The sequence below is a fragment of the Cupressus sempervirens genome, chromosome 6 (genome assembly GCF_028749045.1).
Source record: "Cupressus sempervirens isolate cs-2001-9-10 chromosome 6, ASM2874904v1, whole genome shotgun sequence".
NCBI classification, from domain to species: domain Eukaryota; kingdom Viridiplantae; phylum Streptophyta; class Pinopsida; order Cupressales; family Cupressaceae; genus Cupressus; species Cupressus sempervirens.
In genome coordinates, this window is record NC_143123.1 from 469,378,754 (window position 1) to 469,396,057 (window position 17,304).

Consider the following 17,304-nt stretch of genomic DNA (forward strand, 5'->3'; position numbering starts at 1 on the left):
ACAATTGTTGTTGAACCTTACCATAAACCTTTTAATAATATGGTCAATAAATTAGTAGAAACCAAAAAGATTGAAACAACTTCCACACATTTAGGCTACTCTCAAATCCAAATTCTTAGCAACCAACATTTAGAACAGAGATGGAATGAATGTCAGAGAGTTGGGATATATGGATATTGGAGTGGTCTAAGAAAGAAAATCTCCAAATTAACAAGTTGGATATAGGGAGTGTGCAATGACCAGGTAAGTATCTCTATCATATCAAGTAAATTGATTTACTTTCATTGTAGAAATATTTACATTACAAACAAGATTTATAATTCTCAGTGGTTCTGTAGAGGTCATTCATTAAAAAAAAATCCATGGGAACCAAACCTAAGTGAACAAAAAGTAAAACAATATATAGTTCCAACATGGCTCAGTTGCAAATCCATGCCTCCAAAATTAAATCAACCTCAAATAATATAACAAATAAGAAGAGACCTGGGAAATCTCATAGGATTAGAAGTAGGAGATCACCTATCAAGTGACATCAAAGGTTTTACTGGATCTAGAAGTAGGATCTATGGAAATTAACAAAAAGATCATAACAAATAGATCTATATATAATTTGAAATTTGCAAAATATTAAGGTAAAATTAAGAAAATAAAAAAATATGAATTCAGCAAAGCAACAAAAGAATCTAAAATGAACTTTAAATCTAGAAAAATTGTTGGAAAATTAAAAAAGAGAAAGGAATCCAAAGAAGAACTAATCACTAAAAAAGGAGAGACCAAAATAAGAGGAAGAGAAGAGGGAGAATTTACAGATAGGGTAGTAAAAGGAAACATAGAAAACAATGCAGATAACGAAATAGAAGGGATCTTAGCCACAAATATTTCTAAATGTTATCAAAAAATGTGATGAAGGAGCATCTTGGGCTTGCTTGCAATCTTGCATGGTTGGAGGTATTTTGGTAAGTGTTGTGGAGCTCGATAGATATTGGTGTTCGGCATACACTGTGGAGCTCGACATACTCTATGGAGCTCAGCATACTCTATGGGGCTCAGCATGCTTTGGAAGCTCGACATACACTAGGAGCTCAGCAGGCACTATGGTGCTTGACATGCTCTGGGAGCTCAACAATGCTTGGGAATTTGTTGACGCTTGGCTTAGTCTTGGTTCATGTTCGTGGTGAGTTGTTTGTGAGATGACTTTTGGCATTAATTTATGTTGGGGTATTTAATTTGTGTTGTAGCCAACTTGTGGCTCAACATATATTTAATATGAGGGGTTTAATTTAGTTTGTAATGAACTCAGCTGACTTGTGGCTTAGTTGGGTATAAGTAGGGGGTCTTGTAGAGTCTTTAGGGGGATTGTGATCCTCTAGCTTGGAGAAGAGGATGAAGGCTAGATGCAAACTTTGAAGAGGTAGTAGTTGTGGCTTGAGAACTAGAGGATTGATTGGTGGACCTAAGGGTACAAGTGTGGTTCTTCATGGTGTTCTTATCTAGTTGTGGATTTGGACTAGCTGGGAGTTGATGTTTGGGATGGATCTTACGGGATCTTGTAGAATTGATATTGTAATTGTTATTTGTATTTGGCCCTAACTAGGGAGGCCTTATAGCCTGACACATTGCATGTAATCAATTATTTTATGAATAAAGAGTTTTGAATTGGTATCAAATCTTGCATTGTTATATTATTTCCATTGTGTGGTTATTTGTTGGGAGCTTGGACATCTTCTTTAGGGATTCTCCTGCCTTGCACTGCGTCAAGTGGTATAAGAGCTTGCATTGTTGTATTACTTCTGCTATGTGGTTATTTGTGGGGGGCTTGGACGTCTCCTTTGGGGATTCTCTTACCTTGCACTGCATCATAATGTGAAGTTTACAGGATTGCGAATTCTATCAAACACAATTAGAAGAAACAGAGACAAGTCTAAGAGAATACAAAAAGATGATCCACAACCTATTACTAACAGAAACATATATAAAGGATCAACTAGAAGTATGGGAGTGGCACATTTAGAACATAAGGACATTAATTAGGTAGTAACAAAAAGATCAGAGGAAAATCAAAATATTCGTTCAAGGAAAAAAGGAAAATGATATCTATTCTCAACTAGAGACAGAGAAACTAGCCTTAGTAGAAAAGTACAAGGCAGAATAGAGTAAGTGATGCAGGAGCATCTTGCATGGAAAAATTATTGAAAAAAAATAAAATAAAATAAAAGGAAAAAAAAAAAAAAAATCTAGAGAAGAGAGAAAGTGACGAAAATTAGAGGAGAAATAATTTTAAAAATAAAAAAAGGGAAAAAAGGAGAAAAGAAAGAAAAAGAGGATTTCTATTTTCGAGGTGCATAGGTGGCATACTAGAAAAAAAAAAATGGTTGTCATTCCATTTATCGAGGTGTGTGGGTAGAATTCTAGAAAGTTATGAATATTGTAGAAAGTTGTGGATATTGTAGAAGGTTGTGGAAGTTGTAGAAGGTTGTGGAGGAATTCTAGAAGCTTGTGGATAAGTCATGCATGGGGTGGTAAGTTCCTATTTAAGCAAGGCATATGAGCATTTCTAATCAAGCTCAAGGAGAAGCTTGAGAAGTGGAAGCTCAAGGAGTAGAAACTTGAGAAGGAGAAGCTCAAGGAGAAGCTTGAGGAGTAGAAGCTTAAGGAGTAGCTTGAGAAGTGGAAGCTCAAGGGGAAGCTTGAGGAGTAGAAGCTCAAGGAGAAGCTTGAGAAGTGGAAGCTTGGAGAAGCTCGAAGAAGGTGAAAGCTTGAGAAGGAGAAGCTCGGGAGTAGAAGCTTTGGAAGGAAATCTTGGAAAGGTGAAAGTTGTGGAAGGTGAAGCTTGGAAAGCTTGGAAGGCTTCAAGGTGTGAAAGAGAAAGAGGAAGTGAAGAGTGAGTTTTCCTGAGTTTGTGGACAGAGCGCTGAATGTGAGGCAGTTTACAGCAGGATTGTGATGGATTTGTGAGTGTGTAGACAGAGCGCCGAATGTGAGGCAGTTTACACTTGGATCTTGGATTAGGTTTGTGAGAAGAGCTAGTGACTGTGGTTTAGAAACAAGGAGGTTTCTTGGTGGCTTGCGAGCACAAGTTGAGATCTCAGAGGTTTCTACCAGAGTGTGGATCTGGACTAGCTTGGGTTTGGATTGGATCTTGAGAGATCTTGCAAAAATGTTATTGTAATTGGATTTTCAAGTATAATAAAATTGTCTTCATATTGTTGCATTCTTGGTTGTGATTTGGTAAGGGTGGTGTGGCCCTTCGTCAGTGGTATCAGAGCGTACCTCCATTAGTGGTATCAGAGCAGGAGATCCTGAGTGTACAAGCAGATCGCTGAGGAGTGAGGCAGTTTGTACCAGGACCTTGGTTGGGTGAAGTTTATTAGAGTGGGAGTTCCTAAGCGTGTAGACAGATCGCCGAAGCTGAGGTAGTTTGCACCAGGACCTTGGGAGGACATGCAGATTGATTGATGGATGTAGAGATGGAAGACTGAACTTGTTGAGGCATGATCATAGAGAGCTTGTGGATTGCAGATCCGTTGTCCTAGACTTGTGATGTGGTTCCTGATTGTTCGCGCGAGGTGGCAGGTTGCGATCTGACTTGCAAACAATTCAAGGTTGTCACAAGGAGCGTAGGAAGGATTTGTTGCAGAGGGTTTACGAAGATCTTGGGAGATGGCTCCGAGAGGATTGGACCCTAAGATGATTGCGAAAATTCATGATATAGTGGAGAGAAATTTTTCTAAGATGATTTCTCGGTTGGATGCTAGATTGGCTAATCAAGCAAAGAAGGTCAAGGTGGAAGAGGATGGTTTTTCTGATCAGTTTGTGGAGTCTGATGCAGAACTTGCAGAGCAACTAGAGGTTGTTGCTAAAGATATTCCTAATGTTGTTGATGTTGGGACAAAGGTTGGTTTTCATGATCAATTGGTTGAGTCTGACATGGAGACTGTAGAGCATTTGGTCATGGATTATCTAGTTGATGTTGGTGGTGACTTGAATGTTGCAGAGCACTTGGTCATGGATGATCCGGTTGTTGGAGGTGAGTTATGTATTGCAAAGCATCTTGTTGTGAGCAATGAGGTTGCTGGTGTTGAGAGTTTGGCATGTATTGATGGTGATCTACATGTTGGTGCTGATATGGAGTTTGTTGTTGTTGATGCGGGGTTTGTTGCTATGGGTGTGAATTCACTAGTTGCTGATGTGAACAAGGGTTTGTTGGTGAAGAATTATGTTCAGTTTGTTTCTGGGAGTGAGCACGCTGATTGGATGGTTGAGATTCTGGTGTTTGATAGAGTGATGCAGATGTGGAAGATTTGTATGGTGGTTTTGTTGTCCTTGTTGAGGTGGAAACCTTTGGTGAAGATGAAGATGGTGGTAGATATTTCTTTTGGCATCAAAGTGTGGGACACACTTTTCTATCTACCGGGGGAGTCTGATGCAGGAGCATCTTGCATGGAAAAATTATTGAAAAAAATAAAAAATAAAATAAAAGGAAAAAAAATTGAAAAAAAAAAAACTGGAGGAGAGAGAAAGTGACGAAAATTAGAGGAGAAATAATTTTAAAAATAAAAAAAGGGAAAAAAGGAGAAAAGAAAGAAAAAGAGGATTTCTATTTTCGAGGTGCATAGGTGGCATAATAGAAAAAAATAAATGGTTGTCATTCCATTTATTGAGGTGTGTGGGTAGAATTCTAGAAAGTTATGAATATTGTAGAAAGTTGTGGATATTGTAGAAGGTTGTGGAAGTTGTAGAAGGTTGTGGAGGAATTCGAGAAGCTTGTGGATAAGTCATGCATGGGGTGGTAAGTGCCTATTTAAGCAAGGCATATGAGCATTTCTAATCAAGCTCAAGGAGTAGAAGCTTGAGAAGTGGAAGCTTGAGAAGGAGAAGCTTGAGGAGTAGAAGCTCAAGGAGTAGCTTGAGAAGTGGAAGCTCAAGGAGAAGCTCAAGGGGAAGCTTGAGGAGTAGAAGCTCAAGGAGAAGCTTGAGGAGTAGAAGCTCAAGGAGAAGCTTGAGAAGTGGAAGCTTGGAGAAGCTCGAAGAAGGTGAAAGCTTGAGAAGGAGAAGCTCAGGAGTAGAAGCTTTGGAAGGAAAGCTTGGAAAGGTGAAAGTTGTGGAAGGTGAAGCTTGGAAGGCTTCAAGGTGTGAAAGAGAAAGAGGAAGTGAAGAGTGAGTTTTCCTGAGTCTGTGGATAGAGCGCCGAACGAGGCAGTTTACAGCAGGATTGTGATGGACTTGTGAGTGTGTAGACAGAGCGCTGAATGTGAGGCAGTTTACACTTCTTGGTTGTGAATTGGTAAGGGTGGTGTGGCCCTTCGTCAGTGGTATCAGAGCGTACCTTCATCAGTAAGACAGGTAAGACATATTATATAGAAGTTAACAACATACAAAGGACATGAAAAGAACAATCAACACAAATAGATACCACAGAAAAAAGTAGCAAAGAAGATGTTTTAGAGAAAACACATAACAAAGAACAGTGCTTTAAGAATGTTATTATTCCACTAGCTTCTTCAAATCATTGGACTAATGTGACTATTACAAAGAAGAAAAAGAATAGATCATACAAATTCTGGCAAATGCTAGAAGATGGAGAAGACCCTTGGACAAGCAACAATAAAAGAAAAAAACAAGAGAAAAGAATAATTAATCAAAAAGAGGACATTCAAATGCCTACTGAAGTAGCGACCCTCCTTGAAAAAATAGAGGATACCAGTATAGAAGACTAGAATGCATGGGAGAAATAGGGGATGGACACGAGTGAACAAACAATTGACAACCAAGTTTGGGAAGAATTTGGTGTCTTAATAGAAGAGCAATGTCTGGAAAAGTGAGAAATAAACTCAAATCAAGGGCAAGAAAGAGATTGGGACCAAGTCTTGGTTGAAATTAAGATAGAAGAAAGGATTTGGAAGGAGATAGATGAAGAAAAAGATTTAGAAAAGTTAATACTACTCAAAACTTAATTGAGGACCAAAACTACTTGGAAAATCTAGGAATAGTAATGAATCAAGAAGGTGTGAAAAAAATAGGATGTGGCAAAGGAAAAAAGAGAGGGGGAGAAAGTCACTTCAGGAGTAAGATCTACAAAAGGTCAAGCTAAGGATTAGAAAAAGATAAGTGAAATCATCAAAGTAGGGAAGGAGAAGGACCTTCCCATAGACCAATGAGGATAACAACATGGAATGCTAGAGGACTAAATGTCTTTAGCAAGAAATGCTTGCTAAAGCAGAATTTAACTTTATTCGAATCAAATATAATTCTAATTTAGAAACTAAACTGAACAAAGAAGAATGAAATAAATTGCAAAAGAAACTAGGCAGGTTGAATATGGATCTGATAGAATCTAATGGAGCCTTAGGAGGCATAGGAGTAATCTGGAACCATCGAAAAGTAGCATATACCAAGATAACCACTAAAAACAATTGAATGGGGAGCAGAATTAAAAGTTTCAAACATAACATACAATTTACTCTCATTAATGTTTATGGGCCAATCCAAACAATAGAGAAAAAAGAGATTTGGAATGATATTAGTCATTTTATGGAAGATAACAATAATAAGTGTGTCATAATTGGTGGAGATATCAATGTAATCCTAAAACTAGAAGAGAAATTTGGTGGGATATAAACAATAAATCGGGTAGTGACAAATTTCATAGAATCGGTCCAGAACAACTTTTTATTGGACATACCCACCAATAATGGGGTGTACATGTGGAACAATAGAAGAAAAGGGTTATATTATACAACAAAAAGATTAGGCATATTTTTTGTCATAGGAGATCTTAGTGACATGGAACTGACATTACAAACCTCCATTCTACCCTATATAGGCTCAAATCAATTTCCAATCAATATTGAACTTTTAGAGCTTGTTAAACCAATTAGGAACCCATTCAAATGTGAAAAAATGTGGTTTATGGATGGCAGCTTCATGGATAACATTAGAAGATGGTAGCAAGAAGGAAACTTTAAAGGATCAAGAATGTTTTGCTTTGTTTCTAAACGTAAATTATTAAAAGATCAAATTCTAAAATGGAACAAAATCCATTTTAACATGTTCAAAGAAAAATTAGAAAATGAAGAGGAGATCAAAAAACTAAACAAGGAGATCATAAAAAAAGGTACAGATAATGAGAAATATTATAAAGAAAAATAATTATTAACAAAACAGGAATCTATGCTAGCAAAAGAGGAAATCTACAAGAAACAAAAATCAAGGGAAAATTGGCTACAGGGAGGGAGCTCAAATACAAAAAAAATCATAATAGTACCATTAATAATAGATCAATAAACAAAATCTTAAAAATAAAAAACAACAAAGGGAATGAAGAAGAGGACCCCACTAAGATTGCTAAGATATTTGTAGAATGCTATAAGACTATTCTTAACAACTTTGATTGCTCTAATTTGAAAGAAAAAGAAGCTATGCTAGAAAATATTCCCCAATTGTTCAATGCTTCGCACAACCAATTTTTAAACAAAACCTTTACATTAGAGGAAACCAAACAAGCTTTTTTAGTATGACTCCAAATAAATCACTAGGACCTGATGAATTTCAAGCATTTTTCTTTCAAAAATGTTGGGATATCATAGGACTAAATCTCTAGAAAGCAGTTGAAGCAACAAGGAATGTTGGGTCAATATGGTCAGAGATTAATCATACCTTCTTAACGCTTATTCCTAAGAAAACATAATATGAAGGACCCAGAGATTTTAGAATGATAACATTATGTATTATGGTATATAAAATCTTATCCAAAACCCTAGCTCTTAGATTTAAGAGTAACCTACCTAAGCTCATTTCAGAAGAACAAATGAGATTTGTACTAGGTAGATCAATCTTAGATGGAATAACAATCATTTAGTAAACTATACACTCAACAAAACTTAACAAAGAAGCATGTATGCTTATGAAACTAGACATACAAAAAGTTTATGATATGATAAATTGGCAATTCTTATGTAAAACATTAGAAGCTTTTGGGTTTTCTCAGTAATGGATAAACATAATTTTTAAATGTATATCAACTCCAAAGATCTTATTGTTGATTAATGGCTCTCCAAAAGGTTTTTTCAACATTTCAAGAGGTATTAAGAAAGGTGGCCCTATATCACCATTTTCGTTTATCATTATGGCAAAAGCATTTGGTCGAGCAATAACTAAAGCACAAACATAAGGGAAAATTAAAAGAGTGATGGTAGTAGAAAATATCCCAAATGTCTCCCATCAAAAATTCGTAGACGATTTATCCTACTAGAGAAAAGCACATTAATAGAAGCTCAACTTCAAACAAATTATACTAAAATACATGAAAGCATCTAGGTAAAAGATAAATGTAGAAAAATCAAAGATATTCTTCATCAATACAAAACAGGAAATGGAGGATGCCATATGTAGAGAAATGGGATACAAAAAAGGTTTATTCCCACATAAGTATCTAGGGATATATTTATAAAAACATATGAAAAGTGCTTTGATTTTCACAGTTCTTTTAGCCATACCAACTATCTTGTCTACCCTTACCCAAGAGTGTGAATAAAAAACTTGAAGAAAAATTTAGGAATTTATTATGGAAAGGATTGGAAGAGAAAAGAAATTAGCATTCATAAAGTGGGAAAATATATGCAAACCAAAAGATTTGGGAGGATTAGGAATCAAGAATCTAAATTGGTAAAATGGAGCATTAGGTGCAAAATTAGTTTGGTGAATGTACCAAAAAAGATATAGTAAATGGGCTAAGATTTTGTATCATAAATACTTAAACTATACTAATCCAACATATTTATTCAAAGTTTGAAATCCACCCAAAGGATCTGAGTTATGGAACTTTATGATGAGATGTCGAAAGCTTATCAACAAATTCTTAACCTCAGATCCAGAAAATGGTAACAAAGCTTTATTCTGGGAGGATTCCTTGGATGGGCACCCTCTAGGGTAAACTTTAAGAAAGCCACCTCCAAAAAAAGATACAAAATATTGGCTTATCTTTCATTATTTTGAAAAAACAAAATTATTTTTATTGACGAATCTCTCAATTTTTTATTCTAAATATGATTAATATTGGCGATTATTTTTGAATCATAATTTTTTTGTATAAAATATTGATGAATCTCAATAATAATAGGAAGTTAATTAATCACCATGGAATATTACAAATAAAAATTGAATATTTTTTGACCTCATGGAATATTATGAGAATCATTACATATACTTTAAATCAATAGTGAAAAATAAATATTGGTGATATATCCCTAAAGTAACTAATAATTATGATAATTATTGGTCAGTTCAATTTAATTTCTCCAATAATATATTATATTTAGGTAACTCAAACCTATTCATGTAACAAATATTGTGGCGAATATTTGAGTTTAAAAATTTTAATAAAATAAATTATTGAGCGATTTTAAATATTCTAGAACTAAATTTTATAAAACTATGGCAATTTAGGTTGTATCAAATCTTAAATTATTAGCCAAATCATTGGCCAAAAAATTCTAAAATTAGCCAAATTACGAATATTAGCCACTAAATTATACCCTAGCACCCTCCCCTAGATTCTCTCAACTTTCCTATTAATATCAAAAAACCTCTTGTAAACCTATAGGGTAAGCAATTAGTCAACTATAAGAAATTAGAAAGGGTAAATGGGGAAGATCTGTGGAAATGGAGATCTTTGGAAGGAATAGATGTAACAAATGAAGAAAAAGTAATCTTTGAATAGTCCCTCAATCATTGCTAGATCAATCACAATAATAAGAGGATAGGCTAATATGGGATGTGTCTAAAGATGGGAAGTATAGCTTAAAGAGAGGATATGAAATTATAACCTCATCACAAAGATGGGAGAAAGCATGCATTCCCCTCAAGCTATGTTGGGATTCTTCATGCTTACCAAAACCAGGATTATTCCTTTGGATAGCATCTCAAAAGAGGATACTAACAATGGATAGGTTTAGGAAGATGAGCTTCAAGGGACCATCTAGATGTTTGCTTTATAAAGAAAACTCAAAAACAACAAATCATATACTATATCAATGTCCATTTACGCAAGTTTGTTGGATATGTTAAATTGGTCTTCTATACTATCAAAGAACCTAGAGAAGCATCTAATTAGCTGGCCTACTAAAAGAAAAAGTAAGGTTTATGGTAAATTATGGAATAGCTTTCCTTCTATCCTCCTTTGGGAAATTTGGAAAGAAAGAAATAAGCGTATTTTTGTAAATTTGTAATTCAACATCCACTCCCTTCTCAATAAAATAGAAACTTTCATAACGGAGGTTATGAATAGCTTTAGACTAAGAAAAAGGATGACACTGAATTGGATTATTAACTCTAAACTAGAGATAGTTTTAAATATTATAGATAAGTTTGAAGAAACAAGATTTTTTCATATTTATAGAGAGGGAAACAAAAAACTAGATCACTTGGCGAACAAGGGTGCAGATGGCGAGGAAATAACTATTTTGGCTTCAAAAAACACTTAGTTTCTTTAGATCTCATTCTACTCTATTTGTGTTTTCCTTCACTCTACGTATCCCTTTAGGAGTATTATCCTCTTCATTTATATCTTATTTGTCCCTATTTATTATAATATATAGACTTAAGGTTATTACATGAAAAAATGAACCAGTATTTAATTTTCTAACCCATTTATTCCTCTACTAGAGTGCGATCATTATATAGTATGGTCATTAGTATCGCAATGTATTCATGATCACTTTTCTAGAACCATCTAGGCCCTTATAGAAGGATGAGTTTATTCACAAGTCTATTTTAGGTCTCATGTTCACTCATCTATCATTTTTTGTTTATCTGTTTCTTAGTTGATAATATGGAGTCTTCCATTTCTCTATATCACACGACAGAGGCTAGGACTATGGCATTCATGGGCTATGTAAAACCTGAGTGTTGGAACAAACCACTAAATCATGTCAATGATATGACTAGGTTTGTTATTAGTAGGGATTTAGGGGAAAGGTCCTTTGATTATAGCTTTACCCGATGTACCAATAGTGACATTATAGGGTCCTTTATAGCTTGCCTATTTAGAGCTAATATTAGTCAATGGGAGATCATTTGACTCTGTTATAATATTTTCAATCCCATTTTGTTAGTAGGGCTTTAAGAAGCAGTCATGGGGATTGATAGGTGCTTGGAAATTCCCTTTGCAAAAATTTATATGGCTAACCCTCTTGGAAGTTTGGAACATTCAGATGTAATTAGGCGTATGATTTTGTATCTCAGGGATGTTAACCACTTCAACCTAATCAGGCCAAAGATCAAGGCTAGTCTACACTTTCTTTTGCATTGGAGGGGTATAGTAGAGGCTCATGAAAAAGGATTGTTACTACATTATCTTCACATTTTTTTCTCATTTATCGAGCTTGGAGTAGTTTTCGATGACTTGAGCAAGCTCAACTTCTATCTGCCAAATTTGTTCAAATCCTGCAGGTTTGGAGGAAGCTGATGACATGATCATGGTCTATTGGAAGATCCAGGAAATTCTATAATGTTCTCTGCCTTCTTTTTGGGTTTTTCTCTTACCTTCAAGAATCCCTAGTTTGGGTTCTTTAGTCTTGTCAGTATGAATCTTTGTATTGGTTGGATTAGGGCTTTTGGTCTTTTGTCCCTTCCATGGTTAGCTTTGCTCATGGTTATTCAGGGTTTGCCCTAGATAACTAGTATGTTCTAGGGGTAGTATTTCTTGCTTCATTAGATCTCATGTTTTGTGGTTGTTGTTCTAGGTGCTTGGTGGTTCCCTCGGTTTCCTGTAGAGGGTTTCTTGATTATCAATAGTTTCATTGTTAAATGTATCAAACTTATCTTATTAGCTATTTGTAGTATTCTATTTTCTTGATTATATATAGCTCTCTCAGTTTTTGTATCACATCATCATATAGTAATAGAATCTTGTTCTAATTCTATCACTCTTGGTTCATTTGACTCTAAATTGGAATTGTCCAAGGTAGTTATACACATTATAAAGGATCATTTGTGATAAGAATACAATAGAAAGAGGATGTCAATTTTAGATTTATAGCCAATTAAAGGTTCAATATACAATAATGGTTTTGTTAACACCTCTATATCTCAATTCAAAAGTGATTGATTTATAATATAAAATGTAAAAGATAATAGAAGTTGTAATAGGGGTTAAGATTCTAAAGAATAGAGTAGTGTCGTGATAGATTAAAATTCAAAGTAGACAAAATAAATATATAAGTATAATAACCTATGAAGAGCATACGATACATAAATCTAATCAAGAATTTGGTGAATTAATTTAAATTCAATCAATTTACAAACTTTTAAACTAAGAAGAAAAGCTAATTAAGAGTGATCAAGATTTGGAATAAATCTTCTAATTATAATCAACATAATTATAGTAGTCTTATTGGATATCTTGGAATGTTGCCTCTTGTCCCTTGTCCCTTTTCTTCCCTTTTTTTTTACAGTGATTACATTTATTTATTGTGATGTATTTTGGCCCTTATTTCAGTGCTAGGAGATCAGTTTGGCATTGAAGAAGTTACTTTATCTTCTAGTTCCTTGCTATTTTTTAGATCTCTTTATTGTTTCTTCTCCATATTTGATGATTTTAGCCATTTTTGTTGATTCTTAAGTTGAATTCTCCCCAGTTGCAAGGTATAGTAAGGTTTAATCACTTCAATAATTTTTTTGATTAAGACTAATAGTTGAAATGAGTGTGAATTTTGTAGCAAAATTTAGAGGCTATGAAGATAGATACTATGTCATAGCTTAAGGAATTTAGATGTAAGGGGCTCCTAGTAAAGCACAATTTAATCAAGAGTTCAAATCTCCTTAAGAAGCAAAGATGGAATCACAAACAAAGGAAAACCTTTCAAGTTGAAAATGTAATCTAAGCATGTGTACGGAAATGAATACAAGTAGACTATTGTAAAGTAATGATAATTTTGAAAAATTTGTAAATTGGGGTATGCCCCTTTTATATTGTAAAAGTGGATAGGACAAATGTCTCGGGCAAGACTAGAGGTTTTCTTCTCCATTCTTTCCTACCAATGCCCGTTTGAACGAAGACAATGTAAATTTTTATTTAAATTTATATAAATAATATGGCTACGACCTTTTACTAGTCAATAATTATTATTATAATACTTACATATGAAAAATAATTTAATTGTTATAATACTTACACGTGACAAATAATTTTAGAGTCCTTGGTATTGCAAATGTGTATCTTTATTTATTTTAAAATGTGAAGTTCTATTATGAAAAGTAATATCAACTTATCAATGTCAGGTATGTCTTTCATGTTGCATACTATTATCTTATATATATTCACCTAAAAGCTAAAAGATTAGATATTCATGAAGTGTTGACATACTACGTGGATACCATATAAAAATTTGGACATTTTGACTTCATAAATAAGTGATATGGGACCTTTTAATTAGGACACTTGGAAGAAAGACATAACATCATCCATTTTTGACGTGATGAATATGGTAAATATTTTGAACAAAAATGAATGAAAACCAAGGATTGGAGGTCTTTCTAGGAAAAAAATAGCTTATCAGTAATTTCTATTATTTTCAGCCTAAAAATTATATAGACCCCCAGGAAAATAACCATTGACAAATTAGAAATTTAAAACTAATAATTAGAAATAAAAGTTTTTGAACTTTAGAAAGAAAGATTGTTTTTGGTAAGAACTAATAGATAGAAGGCAATTGAAAGCATTAGTTCCATGTCTATATATAGGCATGAACTAATAAATAAAGCATTGCTTTGAAATATGCATTTGTGAAGTTGTACAATCATTTATAAGTCTGTAAAAATAGGTAGTTGTACATGGTGATGCAAAACATGTCACCGTATATCATTAATAAATATCATTCCTTGGGGAGTGTATTTTATGTTTTAAAAAGGAATTTTTATTTTTTTTATTGCTATATTCAATCTTAACCAATCAAAAGAGAAATAAATAACAATTTTAATAATCATTTAACAAAAACATCAATAAACTATATAAACATTATTATGTTGATAGGCTTTGTACCGAGAAAATTTTGAGATTGACAAAAAATTTGTAAGACCATCTCAGATTTTTTAATTTTTCGATGAGCTATTTAAAAAAATCTTATTTATAGGTTTTTAATAAAAACTAGACTCTATTCATGAAACTTTCTCTTTTTCAATGATTTTAGCATTTAACAAGTTTCTTTATTTGTTTCCTTAAAATTCTTGATTGGAAACTTTCCTAATTTATATTTGAATTGAAAGATACCAAATGTTTATATGTCATTTAGTATTAGAACCTTTCTCTCTAGACTATTCAGAATTAGTTGAAGACTAAAATCAAAGGATATATTGAAGAATGGGCTATTAATATTTTACTGTGTGTTTCTCATAAATGGTGGTTTGTTTATGGTGTGCATGTTGTATGATGAAGAGTCTATTGCAAAATATAGATATATTTATTTTATTATTTTGTTCAACTAACTATGAATTTATGGTGAATTGGGGTTTGTTTGGAGTGAAAAGTATGATTCTGAGAAGTTCTTCGTAGAAAACACATAAAAGGTGAAGGTGGATTCCATGTGTTTTTGTAAGAAATGTCACAGAGTTACCTACAAGGAACAATCTTCACATTCACCCAAGAAAGTAGTACAAACTCCTTTATATTTCTTTCCATTTTTCATTTAACTTGTTACATGTTTATTATTGCATGGATTTTCCATTGATGAATTATTTCTATGGTGAGAATATTCTGAGTTTAGTATAGTTGGGTATGAAGAGAGAGCAATTTTCATTACAATTCAATTTTTAAGAAATTGATGTGGTGGTGTTGAAATAAAGTGTGGAAGAGAGATTGATTTAGAGAAATTGACAAATGGAAATGTGGAATTATTTGTCCACCTCAGTATTTTGATTCATTTTTAATTGTAAATGACTATGTTTATTTGTCTTATCAATGGATGGTCTTTATTTGAATCCAATAGGTTTGTTTGCCTGTCTTATAGGCATTACAGTTCTTGTGCTTTGTAGTTATTGTACTATATACAAATAAATCTTTAGAAATAAAGAAATTGTTTAGTCATTCAAGCCTCAAAAGAATTTAATAAACAAGTGTTACATTTATTTGGTTCAATCATAAAATCTTTTTATTTTATGATTTTTTTAACTTTTTAAAATTTTTAGATTTAATTTAGAATAAGATAGACATATGAAATTACTAATATAAGTTTTTTTTTTTTTGAAAAATCAATCATTTTAGAAATTTGTAAGATTATAATTATTTACATATAGGTTTGTTATTGTATAATTCATTTATACTTTTTATATTATATTTTTTATTATTTAAAAAATATTAATTATTTATTAGCTTGATAAAGACTGCAATTCTTCTATTATTTTTTCAATGAAATTTGCCAAATAATTTTTAAATTAGTATTATGGAGAAGAACTCAAAAAATTCTAATTATATACATTTTTATTTTTTGATCATTATTATTTTTAATTTTCTTATATACATTCTCTTTTTTTAATAGTATAATTTTTATTAGTCAATTTACATTATTTTTAAAATTTTCAATTTTTCAATTATTTAATATTGATTTTATTTATGTGCAAATTACTATTGGCTCATTGTTGCATGCACAAAATCATGTGACTATTAGTTTAAAAGTTTTAATACTCTATTGTGATTGGTTGAACTAATTTTAAAATAGAACTCAATTATTCCATTGTTATCCATGCCTTTGGCAAGAACTAATAGCAATGCATCAACATTGAATGTACTCCTTCAAGGAGGAAAATAAAAATTGTGATATGGTATGCCCATGTGACACATGGATACCCCACCTAGGTAGATACCACCAAACAAAGTGGCATGTTGATCGGAAAGAAACTTCTCCACATTAAAAATAAATAAAGAAGAACACAAATATAAGTAAGAACACAAATAGAATATTAATCTCAAACAATTGAGAATCTGTAATAGTAGAAAGGATCTACAATTTGGAAACTTTGGGAGGCCTTTTCCTAAAAAGATCTCAACTCAATATCTTTAATAATTTATTAATTTTTGTGGGTCACACAAGATGAGAATCAATAATTATTTTTGTTGTAGTAGCCTACAAAGTGGCACATTCCACTTCTAATGGTTGAACAAATCCCTACATAAAATAACATCCTAAATGATTTTGAGTAAATTTTAGAATAAAATATTTGTTAGTTTCCTCAAGGTGGACTCCATGTTGAGGTTTGATTTGACCAAGGGTCATAAGACATTCTCAAATTTTGATGTAGCTCATGGAGGCAAGCTCAAACCTTGGAAAATAAACTAATCGCATTGTTGTCTAAGAGTTTTTGAACATAGACCTCTTCAATCACCATTTTTCCTATGAGAAAAAGGTGGGATTCCATTTTCTATAAATTACTCAAAAAAACTCCTTATACCTACCATATGGACTCCAATACTGTGAAGGCTCTATATCCCTTATAGAGAAACCTCATGTCAAACTATGCATTTGTTAGCTTTCTCCATAGCAACTCTTTGATCTAAGATACCTATCACAAAAAAGGTTTCAAATGATACCACCAACAACTTCACAATGAGGATCCTTGACCCTTTCACTCTTGAAGCAATCTCTTACAATGTATGGTTGATTGAAATGACAATGTCAATGCTCAATTTTCAATGTCATTGAGGAATCTTAGAGTTACCATCAGCAAATCCATCAAACCCTTTAATTTTTTTTCCAAAAACAAGTACATAGTTTTATAATACAAGGAGACTGTGTCCTTGTTTCTACTAAACAAGTTTTCTTGCAAGTTGAGGTTGAAGTTATTGCTCCTCACTAGAAACCCCATCTTATTATTTGTTGATCTTCATCGAATCATATGATAATTCCTTGCATAGTTAATTGATATCTAGATTATTAAGTTTTAGGATAGTCTTGTTGTTTGTTTCTCATTTTCCTTTTTATTTAAGGATTTATGGATCTCTCGATGATTGTGGTGAAATATGACTTCTTTTTATTGTAAATTTTATTGTCTTAAATCCAATGCCTTTCTTGTTGCCTAAAATTGGGCAGTAACCAAATTTTCTTTCCTTTTTAGGGTGATCTCACACATCATGACATCATATAAACCCTTTTGAACTATTTTTCTCTCAAGAGAGCTTGTCCAACTCACTTATTTCTCCTAAATGACAACAACATATTGTTGGAGCTCTTCTAATTCCTCCTCTCTCAAGTTTAGAGGAGTGTTAAGACCCCCAATCTCCTCTTGGTGATATTAGGAAGCTTTTATGGGGATTCA